A 16,270-nucleotide genomic window follows, 5' to 3' on the forward strand; every position below is an offset into this window, starting at 1 on the left:
AGGCCTTCGGGGGGTGCAGACCTTCAAGGGGGGGACAGGCAGACAGGCCTTCAAGGGGGGGACAGGCCTACAAGGGAAAGGGACAGGCCTTCAAGGGGGGTGCAGGCCTTCAAGGTGGGACAGGCAGACCTTTAAGGGGGGACAGGCCTTTGGGGGGGGACCATGATTTAGAAGTACACGGAGGGAAGGGGGTGTTCAAAGAGACATGCATATGCCAAACTTTGGGGGGGGGGGGAAGAAATAATGGGTCTGAAAATAGAGGAGAGGGAGAGAGATGATGGACCATGGGATTTAGGGAGGGAAGGAACAGAAAGGGAGAGAAATTGGACACAAGGGATGGTGTGGAGGAGGGATAGAGATACTGGATAGGAGGGTAATTAGGAAAAGAAACGGAGAGATGGTGGACTCTGGGATGGTGGGGAAGGAGGGAGAGATGCCGGATGAAAGGGTATTTAAGAAAAGGTGGATCTGTGGAGGGAGATGAAAAAAAGGAAAGATACCAGACTTCCTGGGAAGGGAAGGGAAATGGAAAGGGAGGACAGAGTTGGCAGATGGATGGTTAGCATGCAGAAATAAGGAGACCCTGGCAAGCAAGTTATCAGAAGAAAACCAGAGCCTTGGACCAACAAGATTTGAAATATAACCAGACAACAAAAGGTAGAAAAATTAATTTTATTTTCTGTTTTGTGATTATAACATGTCAGATTTGAAATGTGTATCCTGCCAGAGCTGGTGTTGGACTGCAAACGTGAGCTAGGATTTAACAGAAAGAGGAAAAGTCCTTTTTGTTTCTTTATTTTATTTACACCACAGCGCCAGTGTGGTTAGGAGAAGCCAAAGGGGGTGAAAAAGCTATAAAACCCACCAGGAGTTTTGAAAAAAATCACCCAACTGGGCAGGAAAATCGAATTGAAAAAACCAATTCAATAGGGCTGAATCGAATCAAAATTTTTTTTTTCCTGTATCTGGCAGCATTAGTTTGCGCTACTGTCTTAGACTTTAGGACCTGGGATTGGGGAGAGATGGCATCCTCAGTACTTTATAATGCAAGTGAAACGAGGATTTGTTCAGACTTTTGAAGGGTCTGCAGAAAAAAAATATTGTATAGGCCGGGGACATGAGACAGCAGGAAATGGGAACTTTTCTTCCTTCTATTTTTGTGAATGGAAAGGCTGAGGATGTCAGAGAGGTCAGTTAAAATATGTGCTTTATAAGAAAATATAATAATGTGTTTTATAAAGTTTATAGCATAGCTGGCCTACCCAGTGAGGTGTTCCTAGTGGTGATGGTGGCAGCGTGTCAATGTGTTGAGAGGAAGAGGTGGTCTGGGAAATTCTGCTGAGCAAACTCCGGGCCCATTTCCACCCCCCAGTTAGTCCACTCCACTCAACTGATTCACACACTGAGTGGGTCTTTGGGTGTTGTTTTGGGATCTCTTCCAGTGGTTTATCTCCTTCTGGTCCAAGGAAGGAAACTTTGTTATCCTTAGCATTGACCTACAGAATATGTTTGTAACAGCGCTGCTTGTGTGGCATTAGGCTATGTAGTGATCGAAAGAAAAAAACAGACCTTTGCACATTTTTGCACTATATGGTGGGTGTATGAGGAGATTCACATTTCCTGCACAGCTAAATCCATGTGAAGTTACCTTGTGCTGTATTTGACATCTAGCAAGGTCTCTGTTTGAAAGGAAAGATCTAAACTTAAAAATGAAGTGGCCAGAAGTTATGGTAAAAGCAGATAGTGTAGCTGGTTTTAAGAAAGATTTGGACAAATTCCTGGAGGAAAAGTCCATAATCTGTTATTAAGACATGGGGGAAGTGTCTGCTTGCCCTGGATCGGTAGCATGGAATGTTGCTACTCTTTGGGTTTTGACCAGGTATTAGTGTCCTGGATTGGCTACCATGAGAATGGGCTACTGGGCATGATGGACCATTGGTCTGACCCAGTTAGGCTATTCTTATGTTATGTTCTCATCTGTAGGGGCCTTTGTTTTCACTTCTTATTTTAATGTATTTTTTTTCTGGGAACTTATCAGTGTTTTTTATAATGGGAACAAAAATGGAAGAGAATTAATGTGTGTGGAATGGGGGGTAACTAATTTCTTCAGCTAAATAATTCAATCCACTTCAAACAGACATAGGAGAACTTGTGCACCATTCACACACCCTCCAACCAAAAACGTCAAAAGAAAAAAACTGTTCGACAACCTCCTAGCCATTCGAGCTGCAACACTCGACCCCCAACTCTACAACCAATTGATATCAACCACAGACTGCAAAACCTTCAAAAAGAAATAAAAACCCTTCTATTCAAAAAACACATAAAACCGAACTAACACAATCAGAACTGTCCCAAGCATCACCTGCAACTACTCCATATGTACTTCTAATGTCATGACAATTTAGACATAATTTATGTTATGTTATGTTTGGAATAATGGTTACATATATGAGATTCAATAAAAGAAAATTTTCACTGCCTGTTTCTATTCTGACCATTTATTCCATTTCATGGTTATTGCAAAAAAAAAAAAAAAAAAAAAAATTTTTTTACATGGGGGGGGGGGGGGGCACAAAAAATAATGGGCCCCGGGTGCCACATACCATAGGTACGCCACTGGCAGGAGATAACGCAGCCATAAGGAAACAGAGGCCATCCACGTGGATACATACAGAAACTTTTCTTCAAAAGCTGTTACATAAAGGTTAGCCACACTGGGGGCCATGGCTGTGCCCATGGCTACCCCATGGGTATGAAGATAAAAATCGCCTTGAACTTCAAAGAAGTTTTTTTGTAGCACCAGAGCAGCAAGTTCCATAAGAAACGATTTAGAAATTTTAGAGTCATTGGGAAGCATTGATAAAGTCATATCAACGATCCTCAGAGCTTCCTTTTGAGGAATGTTACTATATAATGCCTCAAGGTCCAAAGTAATTAAAAAATCATTAGATTGAACCTGCACTGACCTGATTTTATTCAAAAAATGAGTGGTGTCCAACACAAATGACTTAGCCTTTGCCACTTCAGGGTTCAAAAAATAATCCACCATTTTGGATAAAGGTTCCAGAATGGTGCCACGAAGCGACACGATAGGACGTCCTGGAGGATTATTTAAGGTTTTATGTATTTTGGGCAAGGTGTACAACCTGGGAGTCTGACTGGGCTTTTGAGTAAGATACCTAGCCTCCCCTTTAGTGATTATATTGTTCGTAAAAGCTGTCTGCACAACCTGGGAGATGGCCAATTGCAATGCGGGAGAAGGGTCAGTATCTAGTTTGGTATACCACAAGGTGTTGGAGATATGGGCTTGAATTTGCGCCTCATATTGGGTTTTACTTTGAACCACCACCGCACCCCCTTTGTCGGCAGGTTTGATCATAAGATTGGTATCATTACGCAACGACTGTAGAGCTAAATGCTGAGCATGTGTCATGTTAGAAAACCTATAATGGGCAGATTTTGATAAGCGATCAGTCTCTCAAAACCAAGTCATGAAAAACTTTAATATTAGGATCAAGTGGACCCGGGGGGACCCAATGAGATTTAGCATGAAATAAAGAGACATCCCCCTGGGTCTCCTTGGAAGCAAAAAACAATTTGATCTGAAGATTCCTAATAAAATGGGTGATGTCCCTATGCATGGTGAAGTGATCCAACTGAGTGGTAGGCACAAAAGAGAAACCTTTGTCCAGCACTTGAATTTGGGCACTGGACAGGGTACAACCGGAGATGTTAATAACAGCAAACTGATGGTCATTTAGGGGCACAGAGGGTTGTAGCCTTCTGTTTGATTGCGATCTGGCTGACCCCTCCGTCCGCGTCCCAATCTCCTGGGTCCTCCCCTGTTGCCACGTCCTAAAAAATGTGAGGAAGCCGAACGTGCACTCCTAACACTAGAAGTACTTGATGATAAATTATCATCAGTGGTATCCGACGGTAAGTTAGAATTATTCACAGCATCGCTCATAGGGTCAGATTTACACATCCATTTATAGACATTGCCCGATGCATAATCATTAGCATCACGGTGAAATTTCTTGACCTTGCCCTGTTTGATCCTGTCATGAAATTGGTCTAATGCTAGCTGAATATCAGATCTATTTTGGCTAAACATCGGGGCCATGACAGGGTCAGTGGATAACTTGGCATGTAACACTTCAGCGGTAATCTCCTGAGAAGACTCATGAATAGTGTCCACAATTAAAACCATCAAATCAAGAGAACATTTATTTAAAATGGCCTCCCATTTGTGTAAAAATGCTTCTTTGTTGATAAACATACCTGGAGGTTTTTGAATCCTTAAACCTCGAGGAATGAAATGATTTTTTATGTATTCCACTAAAGACATACTATGTAGGTCTAATTTAATCAATTCCTTTTGAAGACCAATCCAATTATTTTTATCCACCAAGTAATCAGGTGACCCCAAAGCGCCATCTTCTTGAAATAAAGAATTTCTAGATAGACAAGACGTAACCTGCTCAGAGGAAAAGCACAGGGTGTGCTGCCACCCTGGAAGCTCCATGGAGAAGACCAATTAAGTCAAACATATTAATTTATGCCATTGGAAGTTTTAGTGGGCTGTATATAATATGTACACCACTTTGCTTGCAATCACTGAAAGATTGTATATCAAGTCCCATCCTCTTTCCCTTTTACTAAAGCTCAGCACATGATATATACAGCACGTTCTGTTACCTATAGGCCACATGGCACTTAGTATTAGCTAATTTTTATTTATTTATTTTAAAAATTTATATACTGTTTAAACCAAGGGGGGAGGAACCCGAGGCACCCGAGCCAATCAGGGCCTTAGGCTCATCCCTGTGCATCACACGATCGGTTTTCTTTGTGAATCTAGCCCTATGGGGAGAAATCATCAAGCAGTGCTAAACGATTTAGCATGCTCTAACATGGTCAGTGTACTCTAAATCAGTTAGCACCCTTGATGAATTCTCCTCAAGCTCTGGTAAAAGGGTCCCTTAGTTTGTACTTCTAAATTGCTGATAATCTTTAGAGCAGCTCTAAAATAGCTGTAATTAACTTTTTCTTATTAATGGCCATGTGTTAATTTTGATATTATAGAAATGATAAATAGTAGTAGGTCGCACCTACTCTCCACCTCAATACACATCCCTCACACACACACACAAAAAGTCATATATTTTCGTGCCAGGTTAGTGTATGCCAATCCTGGGATTACCATAAGGCACCTGAGCGCATCCCAATGTACTTGCACTTACCACAGCGTAATAAACGGATGCTTTGTAAATAATCTGATCGATGCTGACATTAAAAATACCTAACAGCAGCAAACATCCAAATGTTCCAGTGAGGTGTTTATGACATCTGACATCAACACTCTAATCAGGAAGTTATATTCAGATTTTAAACAGAGATTGTAAATAATTGAAAAATTCAAATACAAGGTACCTGCCTTCCAAGCATTCACAAAACAGTTACAAGTCAAATCCTCCTCCCACTTTGGGCCTACAGATGCTACTGTGAATAAGAAAGATCCCTAAGTCTATGTCAAAGCAGCTGAGACTAGAAGACAAGCTTCTTGCTGGAAAGCTCTTTTTTTAGAAGGATACTTAGCGGGTCCTCAAACATCTAGGACTATATATAGAGATTAGGGTATAATAATGCATTACTCCTACACATTGATATGATTAATGTATTCAAGATGTATAATATCAAAGAATGATTAATCAAGAGAACTGTGAAAATATGAGATAGAACAAAAAATATTAGTAAACTTCAAACTTTCAAACAAAAATCATGCAGAAAAAAAGCACAAAATTATATTTTTTGTGTATACCTTCAATGTGAGGGGGTACTGAAAAGTTCTCAGCACAACTAAAAGAAGAATGACTTAGAAATGGTTCGATCAATGATCTGAAACAATGTCAAAAAAAGCCTATAATTTCTTTTCTGCAAATTGGCACAACAAAATAAAATGACACTCTTTTCAACTACAGTGTCAAAATAAAGCTCAGAATTTAAGAAGCTGGGTGGTTAGGCTGATGACTTTTCAGCACCCCTTTGTAGTGCACAATCTTTCAGAAATAGTGCAACTGTTTTTGTTTCATTTTAATTTTGCTTTAATTTCATGTTTTTTTAGTTCCTCTGATTTAGGGGCCCTTTTTACTAATGTTTAGCTTATGGTTAAATGCTAAGAAGCCCATAGGTATATAATGGGCTTCTTGGCATTTAGCACGTGCTAATTCCTTTGTCATGTGCTAAGGTTTAGAGAAAGGGCCCCTTAGCATGCAATAAATGGGTTCATTGCAGACTAATGTATTTAACACACATGTGGTAGAGCATTCTATAAAGGGCACTTAAATATTTGGGTACTCCCGAATGTAGTACCACCATATATGTGCTTGTATTTTATATAAAGGATATTTATTTTAAAAAATGTATAATCCACATCATCTACTATTCTGAATAGATAACAGAAATATAGGTATATACACAATATCATACATAAACAACATAAAACACAATTCCTCAAACAATAACCCAGCAACAATAAAAATTTGTTATCCATTATCAAAACCCACCCTAACAGTCTTCTTTAATCAAGTGCTTGTACAAACAGATAGACAGTATGTAGGAGGGTGAACACCAGGCCCGAGGAGAGGGGGGTGCAGCCGGTACATTGCTCCAGGGCCTATGAAGCTCAAGGGGGCCCAATGAAGCCCAAGAAACATCACAAAAACTGAAACGTGTCGTTGTCTCGAGAAGGAGACGTCCTTACAAACTAAGACAAAGAATGGCACGAGAACTTTCGCATACAGGATTGTGAAGCGTTGAGTGAGCGTGAAGCAATAGAAAGCCGTGACAATGACAAAATACTTTTGAGTGACATAATATGGTGCATTCAAGATTCAACAAACAAAAACTTGTGAAAGTGACTATCAACGAGTGTTCTCACATGTTCATTCCTAGCTTCAAACTTATTGCTCGGATTACTCCTCCTTGCTTTCCCACCGAATCCTGGGAGGAGGAAGAAAACAGGACACGAGCCACACTAATTCATCGTGGACTTTACAGGACAGCGAAGGAAGAAATAATTCCACAGGTAAAGTTCCCTGTAAATGCTGTAATTGTAGCATAAAGGACCCACTGATATCGCGTGCCTTTTAGTCTACGTTATTGAGAGATTCAAGACTATAAATGGCTTGACAGTTAATGGAAAGATAATAGCAATATTGTCCTAACTGTAGAACCACTAACAAAATTAATGATAGCAATACGGCAAATTTCTATATTCTATATTTCATTTCAGGTATCGGCCTTAAACATGTCATCTCAAAAATCTTTGTACCGGGGCCCGGATTTTCTCTCGGTGACCCTGGTGAACACTTTATAGAACTGGGGTGTATGCAGGAGCATAAGTCCACAGATACCTATGTACATCTCCACATCTGCATGTAATTATATATGCTATGGGTGCTGACCTGGCAGGCATGGGAACATTCTCAAAATGGCTTCCAGTAGGAGAAAACAAAACTTTGGAGCTGCTGCTGGCCAGGCTTTTCCTAGGAAAGAAACGCTGTTCCTAGTACTTGGCCAGGATGGACAGGGCCTGGAAAAAACTGGCCAGGCCCTACTACATCAGAGCAATAGTGGTGATAATAACATGGGAAATGTAAAAAAAAAATTCAAAAGTGGCACTAAATCATCAAAATACATTGTCTAAATACCACTATAACTAAAGGAGGAAAAGCCTCAGAATATACAAGGGTTAAAAAGCACTTTTGCCCTGATTCTAAAAAAGAAAACTACAGTTAGGCCCCTAGATTGGCACGTCTAGCTGATCTTGGAATCTAAATTAATTTTTTTTTAAATTGGCTTAATTGGTGCTCATAATTGAACATGCTATTGAAACCCAATTATAAAAAAATATTTAAAAAAATTAATTAGCCAGTAGAGGCTTAATTGATGTAGGCGTCCATACCAAGGCAACTTCTGGCAAGTAGGTATGATTTAGGGTGGATTTGGGATTAGAGTTTGGGCATGGATTTAGTTAGGCACCGGTATATTAGGCCAAACCCTAGCTTAATATACTGTCATTTAAGCTGATTTAGGCACCAGTTGGTGTGATTCTAACTTTAATTGACATGTGGTAAGTGTTGCTTTTCTAGGCGCCTACCAAGTTAGGTGTCATTTATAGAATCTGGTTCATTAGGTTTAAATATCAGCTCTAAGCATAAATACCTCCCCTATAAATTTTTATTTAACAAATTAGTGAAGCTGTATCTTGTGGTAAGCTGTTTTAAAAGGAGTCTTATGCACCTAAAGATTCTAGACACTCTCAATAAGGCATGATATATGGATCAAATCTCCTCTCATGAGCAGCCTAGATATATCTCAATTTTTGTCTGAAGTGTTCAAGAAAGATATTAAGTTGTATATTGCTAAAAGACAAGCTCCTTTTTGACAAAGTTCCTTATAAGAGACTCCTGAAAACAGTCATGAGATAGAAGCCAATGTTCTGGTGTGGATTAGGAATGGTTTGTTTGGTTTTCTATTTCATAGAAAACAGAGGGTAGGCAATTTTTCTCAATGGAGGAGGGTAAATAGTGGAATGCCACAGGTATAGGCAGCGGAACGCTGCTGTGTTTTGATTTGGTTTTTTTTGGGGGGGGGGGCAGGAGCTCCGCCCTAGCATAAGAACATAAGAATAGCTGTGGTTAGCGTGACAGACATGCATATCTCCATGCATATTCATTAGGGCTATCCTGAAAACCTGATTGGCTGGTGGTCCTCCAAGACAGGGCTGAGAACCACTGCTCTATAGGAACCATATTAAAGGATCAAGGTACTTGATGCCGGGCTACAGATACCTCGTGGAAATCATCATATGTGCTGTAAGACACTGATATTTAGAGCTGCAATTGAACTTAACATGATATATCAGAATTCTCATCTGAATGGACAAAGAAACCAACACATATTCTAGATAACATGCACATTTGCATATACCTCCCCCCTTCCCTTGTGATCTGATCCAATATTGATCAGGTAAGTAGTATGGCCCTGATTCTATAAATGATGTTCAGCACAGTTGTCGATCAACCACTAGGTGGCATTTAAAGAATTGCGCCTAGTGGAACTTAAGCATTCTTAGTTACTGGTAGGCATTGAATACTTAGGCACACTTCTCTTTAGGCCAGGGTTTTCTTGGTCTAAATAAATATGACTAAGGTAGCTGCTTAGCGGCACCTAAGTCATTCCACACCTAAACTCCATCCCAAATCTGCCCCTGACCACGCCTATCTTTTGTGTAGTCACCGATAGGTGTCTCAGTATAGATGTCTTCCTCAAAGCTGTAGGCGCCTACCAGCAAATTCATTTCTAAAAAATAATTTTAAATTGTTTTTAATGGTGCTTTCAATTATGAGTGCTGTTTAAGTCAATTAAATAAATTGTTAGGTGCCTAGGTCGGCTAGACACCTAGAGGAACATAATCAAAACAAGCATCTAAGTCTGTTTTGGGCCTAGGGCGCTAGTTTCCCAAAGTTTCCCCGAAAATCGTCTACTTCTTCGTCCAGCCATTTGATCGTCCAGACCGCCATTACATCTATCTTTATACTACATTCTCGTCCCCAAAAATCGTCCAAGTCCCAAACACCTAGAACAAGACCTTTTTGGCATGGGAGGGGCCTGCAAAGTGATGGACTGGACACCCGGACATGACAACAGAGTAGTGGGGCACCTTACAGGGCACTGCTGTGAACTTCACAAAAAGGGTGCCACGTAAACATCTCACCAAAACTCCCTTGTAGGTCATGGTGAGCCCCCCAAAGCCTACTATACCCACCTATCTAAAACCCCATTAGCCCTTATGGCTGCAGGTGCATCTATATGACAGTACAGTAGGGTTTTGAGGGGTTTGGGTGGAATCACATTTCCACCATGAATGCAGTGGTTAGAGTGGCTTATGGGCCTGGGTACTCCTCTCTGTGGTTCACTAGCCCACCCCCCAGACTACTTAAGCCATCTCTGTACAGATCTACTAGACTTTCCTATGCCAGGTGCTGATGTTCTGGAGGCACGCTTGTACATTTTTATTCCAATTTTTATGGTGATGTGGGAGGAGGGCCAGTGATCAGGGGGGTCTGTACTTTGTGTCTGCAATGGTTATCAGTTCTGTCCAGGCAACCTCGTAAAACTTTCGATTATCCCTGCAGAACGACTAAGTCTAGGTCGGCCCACGTTCCGCCCAAATCCCGCTCTCACCATCCCTCCAAAAACACCTCTTTCTGCTCTGGGTGCACAGCAGGATTCAGAGGCCTAAAAAGTCTCTGGATATGTCTAAAAACCCGTTTCGATTATCAGTACTTGGACAACTTGTCTTTTTGATCGTTGAAGTACCAATTTGGGCAAGTTTTTAGATGTATTTCTGTTTCAGATATGAGCCCCCCTAACTTCCAGCACCATTTATAGAATCAGGACCTAAGAGTCAGCGAGCAAAGCAACTTGGCTATGTTCTCCTTCTTAGAGGAATGAGGGACTAACATTAGCAACCATGAGGAACAGTAGAGTAATACATGTTCCACATGGCTAAAGGTGTGGTATTTTAGGGCTGCTTTTATTAAACGACACTAGAAGTTTTTAGGGCAGGTTGGCAATGTAAATGCTCTGATGCTCATAGAATTCCTATGAGCATTGTAGCATTTACCTCGCAAGTCCGTGCTAAAAACTCTAGCGCCGTTTAGTAAAACCCAGCGTTAATTCTTTACCAGATGAAAATTATGAGAGGATTGGAAATTCAGTTCACTCTTAATGAAGAAGAGCAATTGACAGGTAATCAAATGGTTATAGAATCTTAAACTTTAGATTCATTTTAGATATACATTGAATCTGAACACCCCAGTACTGGAAGGATGTCTGTAAGACTTCTGTTGCAATTATCCACAGGATATCTTTCCAAATTTGGATTTTCCGCTGTTACTAACAAAAACATTAAGAACACGAATGACTTCTGTCAATCACAGAAAAAAAATGTGAGTTTTCACAATTCATCCAATAAAATAAAAAGTATTTTAAAAACATTAATCTCATGTGTTGTACTGAATTATACATTTCTCATGAAATGTTCTTGTGGTCAATAAAATAATTACTAACAATTTTTCCATTTTCAGTTTTGTTTTACTTTGTTTTCATTTTTGCTTTCTCCATTCTTCCTTTTTTTAAAAATATATATCTTTATTAGCAATTGCAAAAGGCACACACAGCCAGTAGGAAGTAAGTGCAGAAAAATACAACAGCCATAGAAAACAACAAGCGAAAACCAGAACAGCATCATGGGATTCATAGCATAGAAACCCTGTGGCTGGATGCCCATCACAATTAACAGTTTTGAATAGCAAAACCCCCAAGCGAACACACACAGACCACAGACACTAGGCTTCTTCCTTTTTTATTCTGCCAATTGGAATTATACCCCCCTTTTTACAAAACCATAGTGCAGTTTTTAGCATCGGCCGCAGTGGTAACAGCTCCAACACTCATAGGAATTCTATAAGAATCGGAGCTGTTATCACTGTGGCCAGTGCTAAAAGCTGCACTATGGTTCTGTAAAAGGGGTGGGTGAAACAGAACCCTTCCCTCTTAGAGATCCCTAATCTAAAAAAAAGTTAGATATCGAAAGCATGGAAAAAAAAGACATAAATGACGTTAAAACTTTTGAGGAATAGAATGACAACCAAGAATAAAAAGATTTTAAGATCTGACCAAAGGAATTGTTGGAATTTGGAGGGAATTAGAGATTTAATGATATTGTCAATCATTGTCAATGGAGAGCTTATTCAATCATGGGCAGTAGAAAACTTGGTAATGATACATTGTAGTGTCCATGAGAAGGTGAGTGTTGAAAGTAAGAGAAGGTCAAAGAAGATATTATTGTATTAGGAGTTACGGCCTAAATGATTGGAGGAAAAAACAGTGTTCTCCCTAGAGCCTTTTAGCCAGGCGCTCCGCTGCCGCTGCTGTTCAAATATTTTTTTAAAAAAACACCCTCTCACTGGCTTGGGGGGTTCCCCGGGCACAGCCACCGGAAGTTCAACGTTTGATTCCTGCCTCAACCTGACTTTTTTTCTACTGCAGAGCGGTGCACAGATAGTGTACTGTGGCTTCGATCCCACAGCTGACTCCTTAAGCGTGGGCCACTTGCCAGCTATACCGGCACTCCTGCGCTTTCAGTGCACAGGCCACCACGCTATTGCGCTCATCGGTGGGGCCACCGCATGCATCAGAGACTTCAGTGGACAGATAGGCGTACGTGAGCCACTTTCACGTGAGCAAATGGTGCAGAATGTGTGCGGGCTGTGTGAGAGTTTGCGGCGTGTGTGCGCCAACGGGGAGCTTTTGTGTGTGGAAAAGGCGCGTGGCAGCCTGAGTATCCTGAACTCTGCCTGGTATGAGGAACTTAGAGCCGTGGAATTTCTGGCCTCGGTGGATCGCCATTTTCGCATGGGCACGCTGCTGAGCCGACATAGTGTGCAGTCTCGCCTACAGAGCCTCGAGGGCATGAGCCTAGCTGAGATTGTCTATCAGATGTTCCAGGCCTATGACTTCTACTACTTGCACCAGCACTTTGACTGCCAGATCCAGATTGGTGGCTCCGACCAGCTGGGCATCATAACGACAGGCTAGGAGTTCATCCAGAGAGTAGCAAGGCAAGATGTCTATGGCATCACTGCTCCTTATCACTAGTTCTGCTGGAGACAAGCTAGGAAAATCTGCTGGCAATGCAGTGTGGTTGAACCGAGAGAAAACCTCTCCATCTGAATTCTACCAGTTCTTTGTCCGACAACAGGACTCTTGTGTAGAAAGAATGTTGAAACTTTTCACTTTTTTACCTCTTCCGGAGATTGTGTACATCATAGACATGCACAAGAAAGAGCCAGAGCAACCTTTTGGGCATCGTCCTTAACAGTAAGCTACCACATCTGCAACAAATCAGCGAAATTGTACGAAAGAGCTTTTATTGTCTACGTATGATACGTTCACTCTCAAAAATACTCGAGCCGTCATCACTAAACATCTTGGTTCATTCCCTTTTTATCTCACGAGTGGACTATTGCAACACTATATAAAGGTATTATACAAAAACAGCGGACACACCTACAAATAATTCAAAATACCGCAATAAAGCTTATTGAAAATGTGAGGAAATTCAATCATGTAACACCACTTTTGATCAGAGCACACTGGCTTCAGTATCACATAGAATCACATATAAAATCTTGCTTCTAATCTTCAAAACATGTGTCACAAATTCATAGACAGGTTCTTAGTCCTGTACGCTCTTGTGAGAACCCTTCGATCAAACACTCAGTATCTGCTATCCATGCCTTCAATGCATCACATTAAGACGACTCATTCTACCATCTTCTCAGTTACCGCTCCCACTTTCTGGAACTCAATGCCCACAGAATTACGCATAGAAATGATATTAGACCGATTCAAATTGAAATTAAAAACATTTTTATTTAAAGATGCCTTCGATCTTTAAACAAATCTTTATTACAGATGAGTCCTCCTCCTCGCATTTTATCCTTAATTGGTTTTCTATCCTATATGAAATGTAGTTCTTCCCCTTCCTCCCTTTTGTTCCAGTACATCTATGCATCTTAGTCTATGTATCCCTAATTTTATATTTTTATGTACGCCGCTTAGAAGCTTGATAAGTGGAATATCAAATTTTTAACAAAACTTGAAACTTGACCATCCCCCCCCCCTTTTTTTTTTTTTTTTTAGTAATTCCTAGCATCTTGTTTGCTTTTATTGCTGCCGCCGCACATTGGACAGAAGGTTTCATCGTATTGTCTACAATGACACCCAGATCCTTTTCTTGGGCGCTAACCCCCAAGGTGTACCCTAGCATCCGGTAACTGTGATTTGGCTTATTCTTCCCAATGTGCATCACTTTGCAAAATCATATATAGGTTGAAGTCGATTTGCAATAATAAGAGACCATATACAATCTATGGGAAAATACATGGACAAATCAAAATTCACATAATTCACAAAATTCACATTCAGATTGAAGTTAAGATACTTATTAGCATCATATAAAAAGTCTTCAGGGGTTTTTTTTTTACAAAAAAATTAGAAGTAACTGAATTCCATCCTCAATTGCAATGGTAAATTATTATAAATTGTAATAACAGCTTTAACAAATGAAGAATTAAAATGATGTTTAAATCATACTCCTCTAATTTGTGGGTAATGCAGTAGGCGTGTACCACTTAACCTTGAAGAAGAAGAATGTAGATGAGAAAACAAAACAAGATTATCAGAGGAGTCCGCTCGTAATAAATGATGAATCAAACAAGCGGATTTAAACTCAATTCTCTTTTTGATAGATAACCAGTGATGTCTTTAATATGGTATGGAAACGCTATCATATCTCTTTTACGCCAAAAATTAGCCTCACCGCAGAATCAACTGCAACAAATTAGCCAATTTTGAGTTTAAGTTCAAATATGAAGAATTACAGTAATCAAGTTGAGGTAACACTGACATTAGAACTAATAGCGCAAAATGATGTTCAAAACCGTAAGGCAGGGGAGGGAGGTGCATCGAGGGCAGGAGGGCCTGGGATCTCTCCTGCCCGTATCTTAGTGGGGGTGGGGAGTAGGGGGTATCGCCGGACAAGGAGAGCTTGGGCTCCCTCCTGGCCTCTTCTTAATCGGAGGGGGGAGGGGGGTTTGGTGAGTCACTGGGGCAAGAGGGCTTGGGCTTCCTCTTGCCCCGATCTAGTCAGGGAACATCGGGGTGACGTGGAGCAGGAGGGCTTGGGCTCCCTCCTGCCCTGATCGTTGTGGGGGGGGGGGAAGGGTGGATTGCAGCAGGGGAGATGAGCCATCTCTCCTGCCACGATCATTGCTGTAGGGGGTAGGCAGGTTGCTGGGGCCGCTGAGCTGATCGCAGCAGCCGCGATCAGCTCAGTGGCTCCTTTTCGGCACTTATACCTGTTTTGACTTGGTCTAAGTCAAAATGTATAAGTGCCGACTAGGCAACCTGCCTAAAGTTTTGGTTATACCTGCGGCATGCCTAGGTCTAGGTCGGCCCACATCCCGCCCACCTCCTGCCCTTTCCCTTCCTCTGAAAACGCCTCTTTTTGCTCTATGCATTTAGAGGCAGGGGAAGGGCCTAAGCTGGTTTTAGATACGTCTAAAACCAGCTTTGATTATGGGTACTTGGACGATCAGGCTTTTTGATTGTCCAAGTACCCATTTAGGCCACTTTTTAGACGTCTGGGTTTTTTTTATTATGAGCTCCTTACTGGGTCAGACCAAAGGTCCATCAAGCCCAGTAGACCGTTTTCACAGTGGCCAATCCAGGTCACCAGTACCTGGCCAAAACCCATGAAGTAGCAATATTCTTTGCTACCAATCCAGGACAAGCAGAGGCTTCCCCCATGTCTTAATAAAAGAGTATGGACTTTTCCTCCAGGAATTTGTCCAAACCTTTCTTAAAACCAGCTATGCTACCCACTTTTACCACAACTTCTGGCAACGCGTTCCAGATCTTAACTATTCTCTGAGTGAAAAAATATTTCCTCCTATTGGTTTTAAAAGTATTTCCCTGCAGTTTCATCGAGCGCGCCCTATTCGTTGTAATTTTTGACGGAGTGAACAATCGATCCACTCAGGATTTTGTAGACTTCAGTCATATCTCCCCTCAGCCTTCTCTTTTCCAAGCTGAAGAGCCCTAACCTTTTTAGTCTTTCCTCATACGAGAGGAGTTCCATCTTTGAATTAAGTATCAAAACTCTGACATTTCTAAGGTTAAAGTGTTAAAAATGACAGAGTAATGGATTTATTTTTCAGGTTTTTCCAGTACATACCAGTTTAAAATATCCTCTCTCATTTGTCAGTATTCTGACAGCAAATGCAAAGCTGAAGAGCAATTTGTCTTCACATGAAAAGGCAATGTGTAATTTTAGTGATAGAAATAGATATGAGTCAAGTAAATCATATGTTGGTTATTTAGAGAAACATTTGCCAAAGGGTTGTTTTATTTTTTTTTAACCAAGAGTTATCATTTTAGAAAGATTTACTTTGATTTTTTTCTTTTTTTTTTTAATGCACCTCTGAATTAAACATCGCAAGGTTCCCAAAGAAACCTATTGCTGGTTTTCAAGATTAGTAAGATGCATTTGTGCAATTTAGCAGCTTTTCAAGGGCAACAGTTTACAGTAGACCCTGGACATCCATTCTGTCATGATTGACAAGGGATTTCA

General features: G+C 40.8%; 1 pseudogene; it reads left to right on the plus strand.

Annotated features, from left to right (window-relative positions):
* The first annotated feature begins 6,880 nt into the window (after positions 1 to 6,880).
* LOC117354800 lies at positions 6,881 to 12,952 on the plus strand (annotated as a pseudogene).
* The last annotated feature ends 3,318 nt before the right edge of the window (positions 12,953 to 16,270 follow it).

The sequence above is a fragment of the Geotrypetes seraphini genome, chromosome 2 (genome assembly GCF_902459505.1).
Source record: "Geotrypetes seraphini chromosome 2, aGeoSer1.1, whole genome shotgun sequence".
In the NCBI taxonomy this organism is placed as follows: Eukaryota; Metazoa; Chordata; class Amphibia; order Gymnophiona; family Dermophiidae; genus Geotrypetes; species Geotrypetes seraphini.